The sequence below is a fragment of the Rattus norvegicus genome, chromosome 1 (genome assembly GCF_036323735.1).
Source record: "Rattus norvegicus strain BN/NHsdMcwi chromosome 1, GRCr8, whole genome shotgun sequence".
NCBI classification, from domain to species: Eukaryota; Metazoa; Chordata; class Mammalia; order Rodentia; family Muridae; genus Rattus; species Rattus norvegicus.
The window spans coordinates 216,027,710-216,043,216 of NC_086019.1; the positions used below are offsets into that span (position 1 = coordinate 216,027,710).

At 46.0% G+C, this 15,507-nt stretch overlaps 1 pseudogene; it reads left to right on the top strand.

Moving 5' to 3' along the window:
- Window positions 1–2,123: 2,123 nt before the first annotated feature.
- On the top strand, window positions 2,124–3,220 carry Dnph1-ps1 (2'-deoxynucleoside 5'-phosphate N-hydrolase 1, pseudogene 1; annotated as a pseudogene).
- The last annotated feature ends 12,287 nt before the right edge of the window (window positions 3,221–15,507 follow it).

The window sequence follows — 15,507 nt, forward strand, 5'->3', positions numbered from 1 at the left end:
TGAATTGTCCTTTGGTGGTAAAAGCAGTGGCTAGAAGTCTAGGCCACTGAGCTATCCATGTCTCTGGTGGCTCACAACTATGTTACTGCAGTTCCAGGAGATCAGATGCCTTCTTCTGGCCTCTGCCAACACTGCACAAACGTGATACATAGACATATAAAGGGGCAACATGGTTACACACAAAATAAGGATAAATATCCGAAGTCTAGTCCAATGTACAATAACGATACCTTGAGGATATTTAGGTCATGTGGTACACCTCATGTAACCCACCCTCACAGTGACTTTGGAGGTGGGAAGAGCAGGAATAGCGTCCCACAGGTGGAAAGAGGAATAGGAAAGCTCTTTGGTTCCTGTGTCCTGCCCTACTCTAGACCTTTAAGATCTACCACTGCAGGGAAGAATTAGGACCTGCTACCCTCTCAAAGCATGCCTTCCATGTGTATAGCCCTTGTAGAGAGTCTCCTCTCTACAAAACATGACTATAATAAGCAGACTGGCTTATGAAAAAGCAACTGGCAGCTAGGCAGTGGTGGTGCAGATCTTTAATCCCAGTGCTCAGGAGGCACAGGCAGGCAGATTTCTGAGTTTGAGGCCTGCCGGTTCTAGAAAGTGAGTTCCAGGGCAGCCAATGCTACACAGAGAAACCGTCTCAAGTAAACAAACAAAGCAACTTTTCCAAGGCTAATCCATCAAAACTTCCCCAACAAATTCACCCCAATGTCCTAAATTGTAAAACTTCCAGGTAGTTTTGGCAACTCACCACGTACGGCCTGTGGTCCCAGGGGATCCGACTCAGATGGTCAGGTTTGCTCAGCGAGTCCTTTCACCCACCGAGACACAGTCCTGGTTTTTGAGACTCAGTCTTTCAATGTAGCCTCCCTCTACAAACTTCAAACTTGACATCCTCATCCCTTGGCCTCGTGAGTATTAAGATTATGGGTGTGCACAACCACACTCAGTACTGTTTATTTAAGAAATGATAACTCAATACATAATTGAGATTATCCCTGACAGTCAGCTCCCCGGGGCCTCTCCTTGTCCTAGAACTTGAATTCCTTCTCAACCATGAAGCTGAGGAGTGAAGCCACTGAGTCAGACAGATGCACTGAGCCTGACTCACAAGGCAAGGCTTAGGCCCCTGTCAGATGCATCCGTGTGAGGCTCCCACTTCTCACAGCACGAGCTTTGCTGCTTATTCCCCACGGCACACATCCAGGTCAAGGGGTAGGTCAGTGTCTTGAGTTTCCTCTCTACAAAACATGACCTTTGTGTTTGCTATGGACTGGATTACATATTAAGGATGAATTTATGAGTGGAGGAACGGGTGACCATTAACCACTGTAAAGCATGTAATGTTTGTTTCCAGATCTCTTCGTCAGGGATAGAACAGGGGTCTCCTTTACCCTGACAACTTGTATTCTGAAGGTGAGTTTCCAGAAATTCTCTGTGCTGAGTGTGGATCAATATGGATTTGGAACAGCAAGGTTCCCTCAGGTGGGAGGGAGGACACTCTGAATCCCAGCATTTGAGAGATTAAGTCAGGAGGAGTGACAAGAGTTCAAGGCCAGTCTGGGATACACAGCAAGTAAAGAAGCCAGGCCAGCTACATAGGGAGACCCTGCCTCACAAAACAAGGACACTCTCAAGATCATTTGTCTCCAAAGCTTGATCTTTATGCCTGGAACAAAGGAGCTGTTGACAGATAGAGCCTTCCCTTGCCCAAAAGCCAGACCCACCCTCCACCCTAGCCCTACAAATGCTCTCTTCCTGGTGCTGTGCTATCCTGGGTAGGCTGTGGTTACCTTAGGGGGAGTCTAAGGCAGACATGAAGGCAGGAATTCGCTCCTCTTGGGAAGAGAGCATAAAGTCAAGAAAGCCAGTGGTGAAGAGAGTCATGAAGGAGGCAGCATCCCAAGCCATGGGGAAAGAATGGGTGACACAAGTGGGTGACATGAGCTAAGAGGAGAGACTGAGTCCACGTGGACTCAAACACCTACATATCTTCATGCTGCAAACCAAGATGCCTCCTGAAAGGCCTGGAGATTTAGATGTAAAAGGAATCGGGCTGTCAATATAGCTCAGTTGCTAGAGTGCTAGCCTGGCATGCAGGGCGCCCTGGGTTGGATCTTCAACACCACATAAAACAGGTATGCGGCACCCACTTGTGATCCCAGCACTCAGAAGGTAGAGGCAGGAGGATGTCAAAGTCATTCTCAGATACACAGTGAATTTCAGGGAGGCAGCCTGGGGTGCATGAGAACCTGTCCACCAAAAGTAAAACTATTAATACTATAAAACATAATGCTGATAAAGTCTCTTATATGTAGGCATAGGGCAAACTTTCCAAATGCTCACACAGAATCCAGAAGCCGTAAGGAGAAAATGAATAAGAAATTGGATTATCTGTGGTCAAAAACAAGAAACCAAGTAACTAAATTATGCCCACACATGAGCCAGAGAGGTGGCTCAGTGGCTAAGAGTGCTTTCGGCTCTTCTTAAGGATCCAGGTTTGCTTTCCGGGACCCACATCTCACAACCACTTGTTGTTCCAGCTGCAGGGAATCTGACACTCTTCTGTCTACCAGGGACACATGCACACATGTGGCATACATGCTGACACGCATACACACAAATGAAAATAAAAATAGGTTGTGCGCACGGCGATGGCGGCATCCGGGGAGCAGGCTCCATGCTCTGTGTACTTCAACGAGAGCATCTTCAGCAGGCGCGAGGACCAAGCACTGTATGCGCAGATCGTATCACAGCTGTGGCACTATGGGAAGGTGATCACTGAGCACGTGGCTGATGCTGAGTTGGAGCCCCGTGGCGAAGAGGCTGCGGGGGGGCGACCAGCTCATCCATGAGCGGGACCTGGCCTGGCTGCAGCAAGCAGATGTGGTAGTGGCCGAAGTGACACAGCCATCCTTGGGCATTGGCTATGAATTAGGCCGGAGAGTAAGTAGCTCTTGGTAAGCCAATTCTGTGCCTGTTCCGATCACAGTCTGGCCAAGTGCTTTCTGCCATGATCCAGGGAGCAGCAGATGGCTCAAGATTCTGGGTATGGGACTACACAGAGGGAGAGGTGGAGACCATGCTCCATCGATACTTTGAAGCTTATATTCCTCAGAAGACAGCTTCCTCCAATAACCTAAGTGCCTGACTTAACCTATTATATTAAAAAAAAAGATTTAAAAAATAAATAAACCTTTAAAATGTATATGAGTAAATGAGAAAAATTAAAACAAGTAACTGCCTAAACATTCAATTTATATTATAAATGGAATTTATACATTCAAGCCAGGCAGTGGTGGCACACCTTTAACCTCAGGATTCAGGAGGCAGAGGCAGGCAGACCTCTGAGTTCCAGGACAGCCAGGGCTATATCGAGAAACCTTGTCTCAGAAAACCAAAATCAATAAAGTATTAAATAAAAACATATTCAATATACATATATACTGATGTTATTAGTACACAGGGTGCTCCTAATATAGATTCAAAGGTCAATGACTTGGTTGAAAAGTACACTGAGGATACCAACAGTTAAAAGAAAAAGGCGAGAGTCTAAACTGTACTAGAAGCCACTCAATCTTGCTTATAGTAAAAGAAATTCAAATGCCCTCAGGAACTACTTCTCACTGATCAGATTGGCCAAAATACAAAGATTTAACAAAATGCTCTCTTGTTTTAGCCATGAGAAAGCCAGCATGGTGACACAGGGCTGCTGGGAATGAGAATGGCACGTCCCTGTGAAAAGAACTTGGCAGTGCTAGCAAAAACAGCCTGTATGTTTGCTCTCTGACCTGCACCCCACTTCCAGGAACCCATCCTAAAGATCCCTTGCGAACACAGAAAGTCCTGGGACAAGGTCATTTACTGAAGCTCTCTGTGACAGTCAAGGCCTGGGAAGGAGCCAAATGTCCAGAGTAAGAGCTTGGGATAACCAGAACACCGCCCGGCAGACCACTCTGTGACGTGGAGAGGAGCTAGGAAGACCAGGCACAGAGCGGACCTGGGGCATCTCCTTAAAAGGAGAGAGCATCAGTGGTAGAGCACTTACCTAGGAAGCGCAAGGCCCTGGGTTCGGTCCCCAGCTCCGAAAAAAAGAACCAAAAAAAAAAAAAAAAAGGAGAGAGCATGATGGAGAAAAGTGCAAGAGATACTCAGAAGCAAGGGCCCGTCTGAAAAGGGAAAGGATGGGAGGCCAACTTGAAAGTGTAGGTTTGCACATCTTCATAAACATGGTGGTCGAGAGAGAGCAATGCAGAGAAAGGAGACGCTAGATCCCTTGAAATATATCTTATTTTTACACTGGACACGAATGTATATGCTGTGCATAATTATAAAATTAGGTGACTGTAAAATTACATCAGAGTCTGGAGAGAGAGCTCAGTGGTTACAGTCACTTGTTGCTCTTGAAGATTCAACTCACAGCACCCAGATGGTGATTCACAGCCACCCATAACTACAGTGCCCAGGGAGCTAAGGCCTGGACATCTTCTGATGTCCTCCGACAACAGGCACTTGCATACCTGAAGGCAAAACACTCATACATATAAAATATGCTGAACACATCTTTTTAAATTAATAACATTAAAATTTGCATTTATCTTGCATGTGCATAGGTATGTGGGCTCCTGTGTCAGGGCATGCATGTGGTAGTCAGAGGACAACTTTCAAGAGTGATTCTCTCCTCCCATGTGAGTCCTTGGGGATCAGATTCAGATCATCAGGTTTAACAGCAAGCACCCTTACCTACTGAGGCATCTCGCTGGCCCTGTATTAAAATTTAACAGCGACTGACAGGCTGCTGACACAGTTCAGTGACAGAGTGTGCTTAGTATGTCAAAGCCCTGAGTTCATCTCCAGCACCAAAGAGCCACGGTGAAAAGCCAAACTGAGGACACAATTCCCACCTCAAAGGGAATAAGAGATAATTAATTCTGAGCGAAATAGGAGAGTCCATGGCCTGAGAACTGGATTCCGTTTACAAAAAAATAACATTTTCTAACATTGGAAGGCCATGTGAGGCTTTACAATAACATAATGCAAAGAGAGAATGGCACATCTTTTCTTTTGTAGACAGGGTCTCACTGTGTGGCTCGCTGTCCTAGAACTCAGATACCCAGCCTACGCTGGAACCCGCAGAGATATGACCGCCTCTGCCTCCTGAGTGCTGGGGTTAAAGCCATGTGCCACTACGCCCAGCTTATGAAGACATTTTCTAAACACGGTACTGGACATTTCAGGTGGGTCAGTTATAGCCAAGCAAGGAAAACTGTGCTGTGAATTTTACAGACATTTTCTATGACACTCTTAGGTTTGGACTGGCAAAAGCCAAGAGTCCCTTAAAATGCACCCTTGACAGTTACAAGGATGCTAGGTCACACACAGGAGCAGCTATTCTGGGCTCTGTGGGCATCAAGCTCTGGATGCACGAGGTTCTAAGGCTGCAATCCAAATATTCTCATCAGTCCAGTCATCCCTGTAGACTGAGAACTCAGCTCTGGCTTCTTTTCTGACTTCACCTAACAAAATCAATTCCTAAAGTGTGAAAGCAAAATGTCCCTGTGTGCTGAGCTGGGGGCACAAATGCAGAGGAATTCTTGACTTCGCCACACAGTAATTTCTTATCCCTAGTAAGGTTTGCTCTAAGATGAACAGCACAATAAGAGAGTATTAAGCTGTCTTCAATAACAATAAAGAATAAATATTCAATAAATAAAGAAAAAAGTGCAAATAAAGACGTAAGATGCTGTCCTCAAGAAAGGAGATTTAGGGCAGAGGGGAAAACATTTAGACCCAAAAATCTACCTAACTGTGTGGGGGTGGGGGGGGGCCTTATCCACCCTCTTGGCCAGCAGAACAATAAGCCATGGGAGGCAAAAAAACAAACAAACAAAAAATATGTTTGGCTCAACACGGTAGCTGGTGTTGGGGTTGGTTCAAACTTCAGGAGTCTGACCCCGAGTAGTTTATTTTAGGAGTATTTAGGCACAGCACGGTTTGGTTGAAACTATTCTGGTGATAATTAACTCAGTCCTGTGTGCACAACCAAGCACACTAGAGCTCCTTGGGGAACAAATTAAGCTAAATACAGATCAGATATAACTACGTCAAAACTCTACTTTCTAATGTCCAAAAGAGTGGGTTCTATAGACAGACTGAAAAAATAAATTTATGGTAAGGGTCTGAAAGAATCCAGTGCCGGAAGTCTCTAGCCACACAGACAGGACAAAGGTCACCAGGCTAAAGGACACATGTGCTCCAGCCTTCTGGGCAGATAACACGGTTTGTGAACAACCCAGTGTGCTTACCCTTCCAGGTTCCTCTAGTGCTTGTGTGTGAGCACAAAGACCTCTGTCCGTCTGCGGCTCTAACAGTAGTAAAACCCAGCTCTATACATTTTATATTTATATTCTATAAACTTATTTTTTGAGCTAGGATTTCTCTGTGTTGCCTTAGCTGTCCTTGAACTAGCTCTGTAGACCAGGCTGGCCTTGAAACCAGAGATCTAACTGCCTCGGGATTAAAGTGCTGGGATTAAAGGCTTGTGCCACCACTGCCTGGCTTTCATCTTGAGACTAAAAACTGTTGAGCAGGCATAGTGGTTTGTGCCTATAACTCCAGCGCTGAGGGGACTGAGGCAGGCAGACTGCCCTAAGTCTGAGGACAGCCTGGCGACACAGTGAATAGCCATGAAACCAGAGGTACATAGCAAGGTGCTGTCTCTAAACCGCAGGTAATGACAAGACAAAATAGTTCTTTGTGTATGTTGTGCCCATGCATTATATATGCATGTTCACATGTGTGTGGGCACACATGTGTATGGGTGCCCATGGAGGTAAGATGTAAAATGTGTTTTGTTTTGTTTTTTTCTTTTAAATGTTTTAGTGTCTCCTTTTCTTACAAACAGTAGCCAGTTAGTTCTCTTAACTGCCTGCCAGCCCTCCTCCCAGTCTCTAGCCCAGCCCCTTCAAACGTTTCTCCCACAGTTCCCCAACCGTCTGCTTGAACAGTCCCTCCTCCCAGTTTTCCCAATACTAGCATCCCCTCACTATGACAACTGTTCTAGCCTATCTGCTCAGCTCAGCTTCTCCTGGACCAGCTGCCTTCTCACTCTGAGCCCAATTCTCAACCATCTCCTACCATTATCTTCTCTGCCTCAGCTCAGCCTCCTGTCCCCTCTTCTTCAGCCCTATTCAATCATCTGTCTTTTCTAACCCTGCCCTCCTCTGACCCTACTCTTCTGCCACCTGGACCCTACTCCCCTCTCAGCCCTGCTGGCTCCTTCTCCCCTCTCCTGTTCCCAGAAGTCCCTGCAGGTCAAGGGATCAAGCAGTTCTCTTAGAGAGCCAGTAGACTAGCAACTGGGATCCTTTAGACAACAGGGCACACGAGATGAATCACACAGAGGCTGAGTCTATGGATCCTTCTGTAATCGTTATTCCCCACCTTACAAATTGAGGCAGGCTCTCTCTCCAAACCAGGAGCTTGCCAATCTGGCTACTTAGCCAGCTCACTTCAGAAATTTCCTGCTTCTGCCTTCCGGCTGTTGGGATTACAAACAATCTGTCCTACCCAGTCTTTACATTGTCGGCGCCTGCACCGACACGGCACCGAGAATCGGGCGAAAGCCTGTGGGATTAAAGAAACACACACACACACACACACACACACACACACACACACACACACACACACACACAGAGGTTATCGTGTCAAGCCAGGAGAGGAAGAGAGGAAGAGAGAGAGGGGGGGTGGGGTAGAAGAGCGAAGAGAGTCAGAGAGAGAGAGGAAGGAGGAAGAGCAGAAGAATCTCCTGTAGCTTTATTCACCACTTATACACCCACATCTACGAGACCTGACTACAAGACCCGAATTAATTAGGGAGAAATCCGAGAAGACCAGCCTAAATCTCAAGGATAAAGGCTGAGGAAGCAAAAGGCAGAAGTAAATTGACCACCACCCAGGTGTGGTCCAGGTGTGTCGGTTCTACACGCATCAGCCGGGCTCAGCAGAGGTCATGCAGTGGAGACAGCGGGTGTTTACTACTTGGTCTTTTCTTCCTGTGCCCTAAATTTATGGGAGAGGCTTTTGTCAAGACTTTATGGCAGTCATCTTAACTGTGGCCATACAGTCACAAAGTGGCCAGGCCCAAATCCAATACAGTTCCCTACATTACATGAATGCTAAGAATTTGAACTCAGTCCCCACACTTGTGTGGCCACTACTTTACACACTGAACCTTTTTCTTAGCACCCAAATAAATACATTTTAAAAGCCTTACTTATACCCTCTGAAAAACTAGCATTTTTGACGGACACAAATAATATATACACATCTAGTGCTCCTTGGTGGTCTTTAAATGCCACTTAGAATAGAATAGAATGAAATGGAGTGAAATAGTCCCATCAACAACAAAGCCTTTTTCTCTTTATAGGTTAATTGCCTTGCATGCTTCATTATAGTAATGACAGTTGACTGTTATGGTGGATACTAGAAAACATACTTAGAAAACAAGAGGGAGGAGGGGGATCAAGTCCTTATTTGCTCTTCTCCTCTGTGTGTTCTATGTCCCTGTGCATTGGAGGGATGACACTGCAAAGACTCAAATATCCACTGTCACTTAGCAAAGGCTGAAGGTAGGGATATTAGCAGGAGAATGGAGAGGAAGATCTGCCCCAGAGCTGGCAGCCACCCACTTAAACCAGAGTTTGAAGAAAGGGCAGATCTTCGATGGCTAGAAAGGAACCGTTTGGGAGGAGTGGGAAGATGATTTGGTGAGAAGGAGCATTTGCTGTGTAAGCATAAGACCCTGAATACGAAGCCCAACACTAGTGTAAAAGCTGAGAATGGCCCTGCATTCCTGCCACCCCAGCATTCGCAGGGCAGAGATAAGCAGATCCCAGGAGGAGCTTATTGCCTAGCCCGCCTAGGTGAAACTGTGAGGGAGAGACCCTGTCTCACGAGCTCAGAGTTGGGACCTACCACCAACACCGCCGCCGCCGTCACCACCACCACATGCATACACCCCACAATTTTTGTTTGTTTGTTTGTATCTTTTTTTTAAGGCAAGGAGTATTTTATTTAAAACCCATCAGTGAACTGGACGGTTTGGGTCTCTGATAAACTATTCATTTTTAAAGCATAAGTCAGTATTGTATGAAAGCACACATACAAATTAACTGATCAGACCACACTTTCTATGTTGGAACAGAATAAACATCCCTGTGAAAACAGTCCTCACGGGCCTCAGAGAACTCCCCCTCCTCCATGCCCTCACCCACATACCAGTGCACAAAGGCACCCTTGGCATACATCAGATCAAACTTGTGATCTAGGCGAGCCCAGGCCTCAGCAATGGCTGTGGTGTTGCTCAGCATGCACTCAGCTCTCTGGACCTTGGCCAGGTACCACAGTGGGTATCTTGAGACAGACTTTCAACAGCCCTAGCTGTCCTGAAACTCACTCTGTAGACCAGGCTTGCCTCAAACCTGGAGAGATTCATCTGCCTCTGCCTCCCAAGTGCTGGAATTGAAGGCCTGCACCACCATGCCCAGCCACAGTTTGTTTGTTTTTAATTTAAACAATGTACAGTTTTAAGATAGAGAGACTTAAAGAAAGTGACAGAGGTGCAGCCACACTGGACCTGTGCGGCACAGCAGAGACTGATGTGAATGACTTAAGGGACTCATGAGACTTGAAGAAAGGATGCTCAGGAATGAGACTGTAGAACTAGAGTTTCATAAAGGTTACTCATTGTCAGAGCCCGGATATGCAGAACTAGAGTTTCATAAAGGTTGCTTATTGTCAGAGTCCGGATGTGCAGGGCCGGACGTGCCTGAGGGAGAGCCAGAGACAGGACTTGCCAAACCAGCTATCAGCCCCAAGGACACTGATCATCTGTAGCCACCCCCTCCCCTTCCTTCATCCCCCTGAGTGAGATGAGCCACCCTACCTGCCTGCCGAGCTGCTGGAGAGCGCGTACTCCTTGCTGATGTAATTTCGCGCCAAAAGTAACTGTGCACCATTTGAATTGACCAATCATGTGTAACCTCTCGAATGCCCCTTACCTCCCCTATATAAACCCCCGAGTTTGGAAGCTCGGGGTCAATTCCTCTGTCTCCTGTGTGAGATACGTCGACCCGGGATCCCGCTAAGACCCGGGATCTCATTAATAAAAGCTACCTCTTGCTGTTACATCAAGAATGGCTACTCGTGATTCCTGGGGGCACCCCACCCCGCGATCGGAGCGAGAGACGCGGCTCCCCGTTTTGGGGTACGCTCTTTCAAGACCTCATGTGCTTGCTCTGTCACCTGTCAGACATCTGTGCCTGGACTCAGAGGCAGCTGCTGGATAGCAACTGTCTGAGAGAAGAGTGAGGTCAGCCGTGGAGCCCGCAGCACGGGGAAACAGGGCAGCGAGGGCAGCGAGGGCAGGGCAGGGCAGGGGATCTTAACAGGCTCAATAATGATCTGGTCCCAGCTGGTTATAGATGCCCTGTGTGTTTGGAATTTGCCCTAACCACTTCTGGATAGTGCTTTATCAGACTCCATTTGTGGTAGCTAATTGCTGCTTGCTGGATCAGAGGTTATACCAGGGAGATCCACAGCAACCCTGGCGCCGAGCAGGTGTGGCAGGCAAGGTGGTTATTAAACCATTTGCAAAGAATGTGTGTTAGATGGGGCTGGGAGATCCTAAGGGCAGCAGGAGGCTTGCTTATCACTGTTCCAGAGGGCACAGCACAATTTACTAGCAGACATGCACTGAATGAATACCTTGTTAAATCATTCCTTTTCAATCCTTGTCTTTAATGCTATAATACAATGCTGTAATGCTGGGTCGAGAGAATCAGTAAATGTGAAGTGGATGAGGCTGCTGCCTGCAAAGCCTGGTGGGGTTTTTTACTGTGAACCTGGTTTTCCATTTTGTTTCTCAGGTAAAAAGAACAGGCTAAAAAAATGCTATGAAAGATGCTGTAGGAAATAAGCTAAACCGGGTACAGAGACATTTCTGTATGAGTGCTCTATCTGCATGTCCACCTACAGGCCTCAAGAAGGCATCAGATCTCATTACAGATGGTTGTGAGCCACCATGTGGTTGCTGGAAACTGAACTCAGGACCTCTGGAAGAGCAGACAGTGCTCTTAACCTCTGAGCCACCTCTCTGGCTGACAGAGATGTTTCTTACCAAGTATAGAGATAATTGCATGTGTCGCACTTTTAGACAAATGTCAGTGCAGTCCCTCTGTTTACAGGGGCACAACCACACGTGTGTAAGTGAACATCACCGGGTGATAGGAGAGCAGGGCCACTGTGCTAAGAACGATCCTTCACCGACCTAGGTACAATTCGGTACGCAGAACCCTGTGTGCGGCTAAATATCCTGTGAACTACACCTTTATATCCGGATTCATCTTTTTGCCTCCCCTTTCTTCTCTCTCTTCCCTCTGCAACCCTCTGACCCACCCTTGCCTTGATCAGGAAACCAAAGAGTGGGAAAAAAATCCCCCTTGTTCAGGCTTTAGAACCATGAAAAACACTGACGGGCTTTTGAAGGAATTTAACAAAAACAGCTGGCTCAGGTTGTTGGGTTCAGGATGAAGCCAAGAAAACTCATTTCAGATATGGAAACTTAAATTTTTCTGAGCACTCAGGGAGGTGGCCAGTTCAGGATCTGAACTGTGTCCTGAAGGGAGGCCATACATTTTTAAAGGCTGGGTCCTGAGTCCTACATGTCCTCGGAAGAGATGGAGGCACGAAATGCTTTTCCACCCCTGGAGCCGAGCCAGTACAAGCGGGCCTCCACAAGTGTTGAAGGTTGCTGGGCTGGAGGCTTAATTGTATAATAATGTATATATTTCACTTCATGTTCCTCCTTCCAGAAATATTCTCCTTGCCAAGATTAATGACTCCATGATAATTAGAAACAGTATGAGTCCAGGAGTTGAGGGTGTGTCTGTTCCTCAGCAAAAATGGTAAATGCTGTGACCTTCAAGACAGCCCTTAAGGCTGTGGGAAAGAACTCAAAAGAAGATATAAGTTCAAAAATATAAAAATTCTCAACTACGGAAAATATAAGGATGCGATATGAATTCTATGAGGGGCTTCACAGACCTAAATGAACAAAGGCAGCTGCACTTATAAGCCAGCTTGTCAGAAAGATACAAAGGCAGGCAGATTCCTGAGTTCAAGGTCAGCCTGGGATAGAGCAAGTCTAGGCCCAGGAGTGGTAGGAATGGTAATTTCAGGACAGGATCCCACCCAGCTAGCTAGCTTCCTGTCTATACTTACAAAGGAAGGCATATCTCTCTGAATTCATTGCCATGTTTTTGTTTTTTGTTTTTGTTTTTGTTTTTGTTTTAATGTACTTGCTGCCTTTTCTAAGAATCAAGGGGCTAAGGTTTTAAGATGCTGATTTGTGTTTGGGGATTTAGCGCAAGGCCCTGGGTTCGGTCCCCAGCTCCGGAAAAAAAAGAAAAAAAAAAAAGATGCTGATTTGTGGGATAATCAAAAGGGAACCTGGGTAGATGATTTAATTCATATGTAAATAAAAGACTGGGCTTTCCGGCTACAAGAGCAGAGCTATCCTGATTATCTGAGCCAGCTGGAGCAGAACAGAGGTGTATTTATACCACAACTGCCTTGAGTCTCTTTACTGCTCCCAAACACTTCTTCCTCAGGAACCCCTCTCCAGGCTGAGGCTGATCCTTGGAGGATGAAAACATAAAGCAAGGGGTGAGCTGAGGTGAGCTGCAGGGTTATCCAACTGTATTTTGACATTGTGGGTTAAGCAAGGGAGTACCCGCCGGAGACTGGATTGTATCCAGGGAACCTGGCTTCAAAGTCCTTTAATTCATTATCTTAGCCTTAGGTCTGGAGCTCAGAGTGATATGGGGGATAAAAGAGCAAGCCCTTTGTATGTAGTTAATTAGGACATAATAGACAATTAGGTTATATATTTTTATAACTTATACATCTTTGTTTAGATAACAGCAATTTCTATATTCTTTACCAGTTAACAACAATTTTAAAAAATTGAAAAAGTGGGATGGGAGTTCATTCCTAGGCCTAGGAACAAGAACTTGTTTGAGTCTGTCAGCAAGATGAAGTTGTCCTTGAGATGGCTAGACTCAGACAACTGTTTACAACAGAAGCTATCCAGCAATAGGGATGTCACCAGCTCCCCTAGGGCCTAGAACCTTGAATTTAGTTTCTCCCTATGGTTAAATGGAGTTTGAAAATGAAATGGTAGTACTTAGGATAAGTTTTTTCTGCTGGTTCCCAACAAGGTGTTGGAAGGCACAATTCTCAACTCCGTCCAACTTACTTCTTTTCTCCAATGCTGGGGTTGAGTTCAGGGCTAATCACATTCTCGGCAAGCTTTCCACCACAGACTTAAATTCTCCATTTGTTTTATTGCTAATTTGAAGCAGGGTCTCCCTAAGTTGTCCAGGCTAGCCCTGAAACCACTCTCTAACCCTGGAAGACCTCGAACTTTTTAATTATCCTGCCTCAGTCTCTCAAGCAGCTGAGATTACAGGTCTGTACCATCAGGTCAGCCACAAAATACCATTTTAAAACGTTAGTTGTGGGGGCTGCAGAGATGGCTCAGTGGTTAAGAGCACCGACTGCTCTTCCAGAGGTCCTGAGTTCAAATCCCAGCAACCACATGGTGGCTCACAACCATCTGTAATGAGATCTGATGCCCTCTTCTGGTGTGTCTGAAGACAGCTACAGTGTGCTCATATAAATAAATTAATTTAAAAAAAAAAAAAAAAAAGTTAGTTGTGGTAGTGGCACACACCTTTAATTCCAGCCCTTGGGAAGGAGACACAGGCAGGTAGATCTTCATGAGTTTAAGACCTAACTGGTCTACAAGAGTTCTAGGACAGTGAGGACCACACAGTAAGACCCTGTCTCAAAAAACAAACAAAAACAAAAAGGAGGAGGAGGGAGGGAGAGAGAGAGGAAGGGAAAGGAAGAAGGAAGGGAGGGAGGAAGGAAGGAAGGAAATAGGAGTGAGTAAGAGAGCAAGCATGTTAGCTGCAGGCTGAAGAGATGGCTCTGTGGTTACGAAGGCCTACTGTTCTTCCAGGACTCCAAGTTACTACATTGAGTGGCTCACAACTACTTATAACTCCAACTGCAGGAAATTCAATGCTCTTTACTGTGCTCCAAAGACACCTACACCACACACACACACTCACACACAACTTTTTAAAAATTTTTAGTTGAGAGGCTTGGAATGTTGGTAGAGAGCTTGCCCAGTGCACAAAGTCCAACTGGACTCCAAGCACCAAACTGAGAATGGTGTCACATGGTCAAGTACCACACAAACTGAGCATGGTGTCACATGGTCAAGGTCATCCTAAGCTGCAGAACAAGTTCAAAGCTAGCATGGGATACTTGAGATCCTTTTCCTCCTACTGGGTTGCCTTGTCCAGTCTTGGTGTAATGCTATGTGCCTGGTTGTATTGTAGCTTGCTATGTCCTGTTTCGTTCAACCCCAGCACCTACTAAGGTAGGAAGACCTGGAGTTCAAGGCCAACCTAAACTACAAATTGAAATCCTGAGGCTGGAGTGTGGGGGTTACCCATAACCCCATAACTTGGAGACATAATGATTACCCTAAAATTGAATACGGCCTGGGCAACATAATAATTACCAGGCCAACCTGACCTAAAGTGAGACAATGTCTTAAAGGAGAGTGAGGGTACCCAGCCCCAACTGATACATCTGCAATACAACCCTTACACCCAAGGCTCAGGGAACATCACACAAGAGGGGACAGAGAGACTGGGATTGCCAGAGACCCAGAAACTCGGCTGCAACGTGTCTTCTAGCTATGACTAGGAGCCCAGACACATGAAATATGACTGCCTAAATCACACCTGAACAATGACACAAGTTGACATGCCAACACAGATGGGGGGGGGTCTCATGGGGTTCCACCCCTATATGAAAAACTAAAGGAGCAAGTAAGAAAGAGTGGAGAATTCTGAGAAGAGAGTTTGTCCTCCCTTAGGTATGAGCCCCTAATGGTTACCAATATCAATTGCTCAGCCCTAAAAACATACATACAAGAAACTCAGCAGGTTGTGTTTATAAACGTATTTGGATATACGTAACAATAATAGAGAAAAGGAGCCATAAAGTTGAGAGGGGTGGGGGTGGGTCCAAGAAAGGGGTTAGAGGGAGGAGGGGGTAAATAATATATTAATTAATCTTTCTAAAAACAGGGATGAAGAGATGGCCCAGTGGATAGACTGTCAAGTGAGCATGAGGACATGAGTTTGCATCCTCAGTACCCATATAAAAATCCAGGAATAATGTTCTACGTCTATAGCTCCTGTGCTCGCTGGAGCTCACCGAGCAGTAACTAAACCCATAAGCTCTAAGTTCAATGAGGCCCTGTCTCAAAAATAAGGTGGAGTGTGATAGAGAAAGATACCTAATGGAGGTCAACTTCTAGCCTCCACATGCATACACACATATGCACTC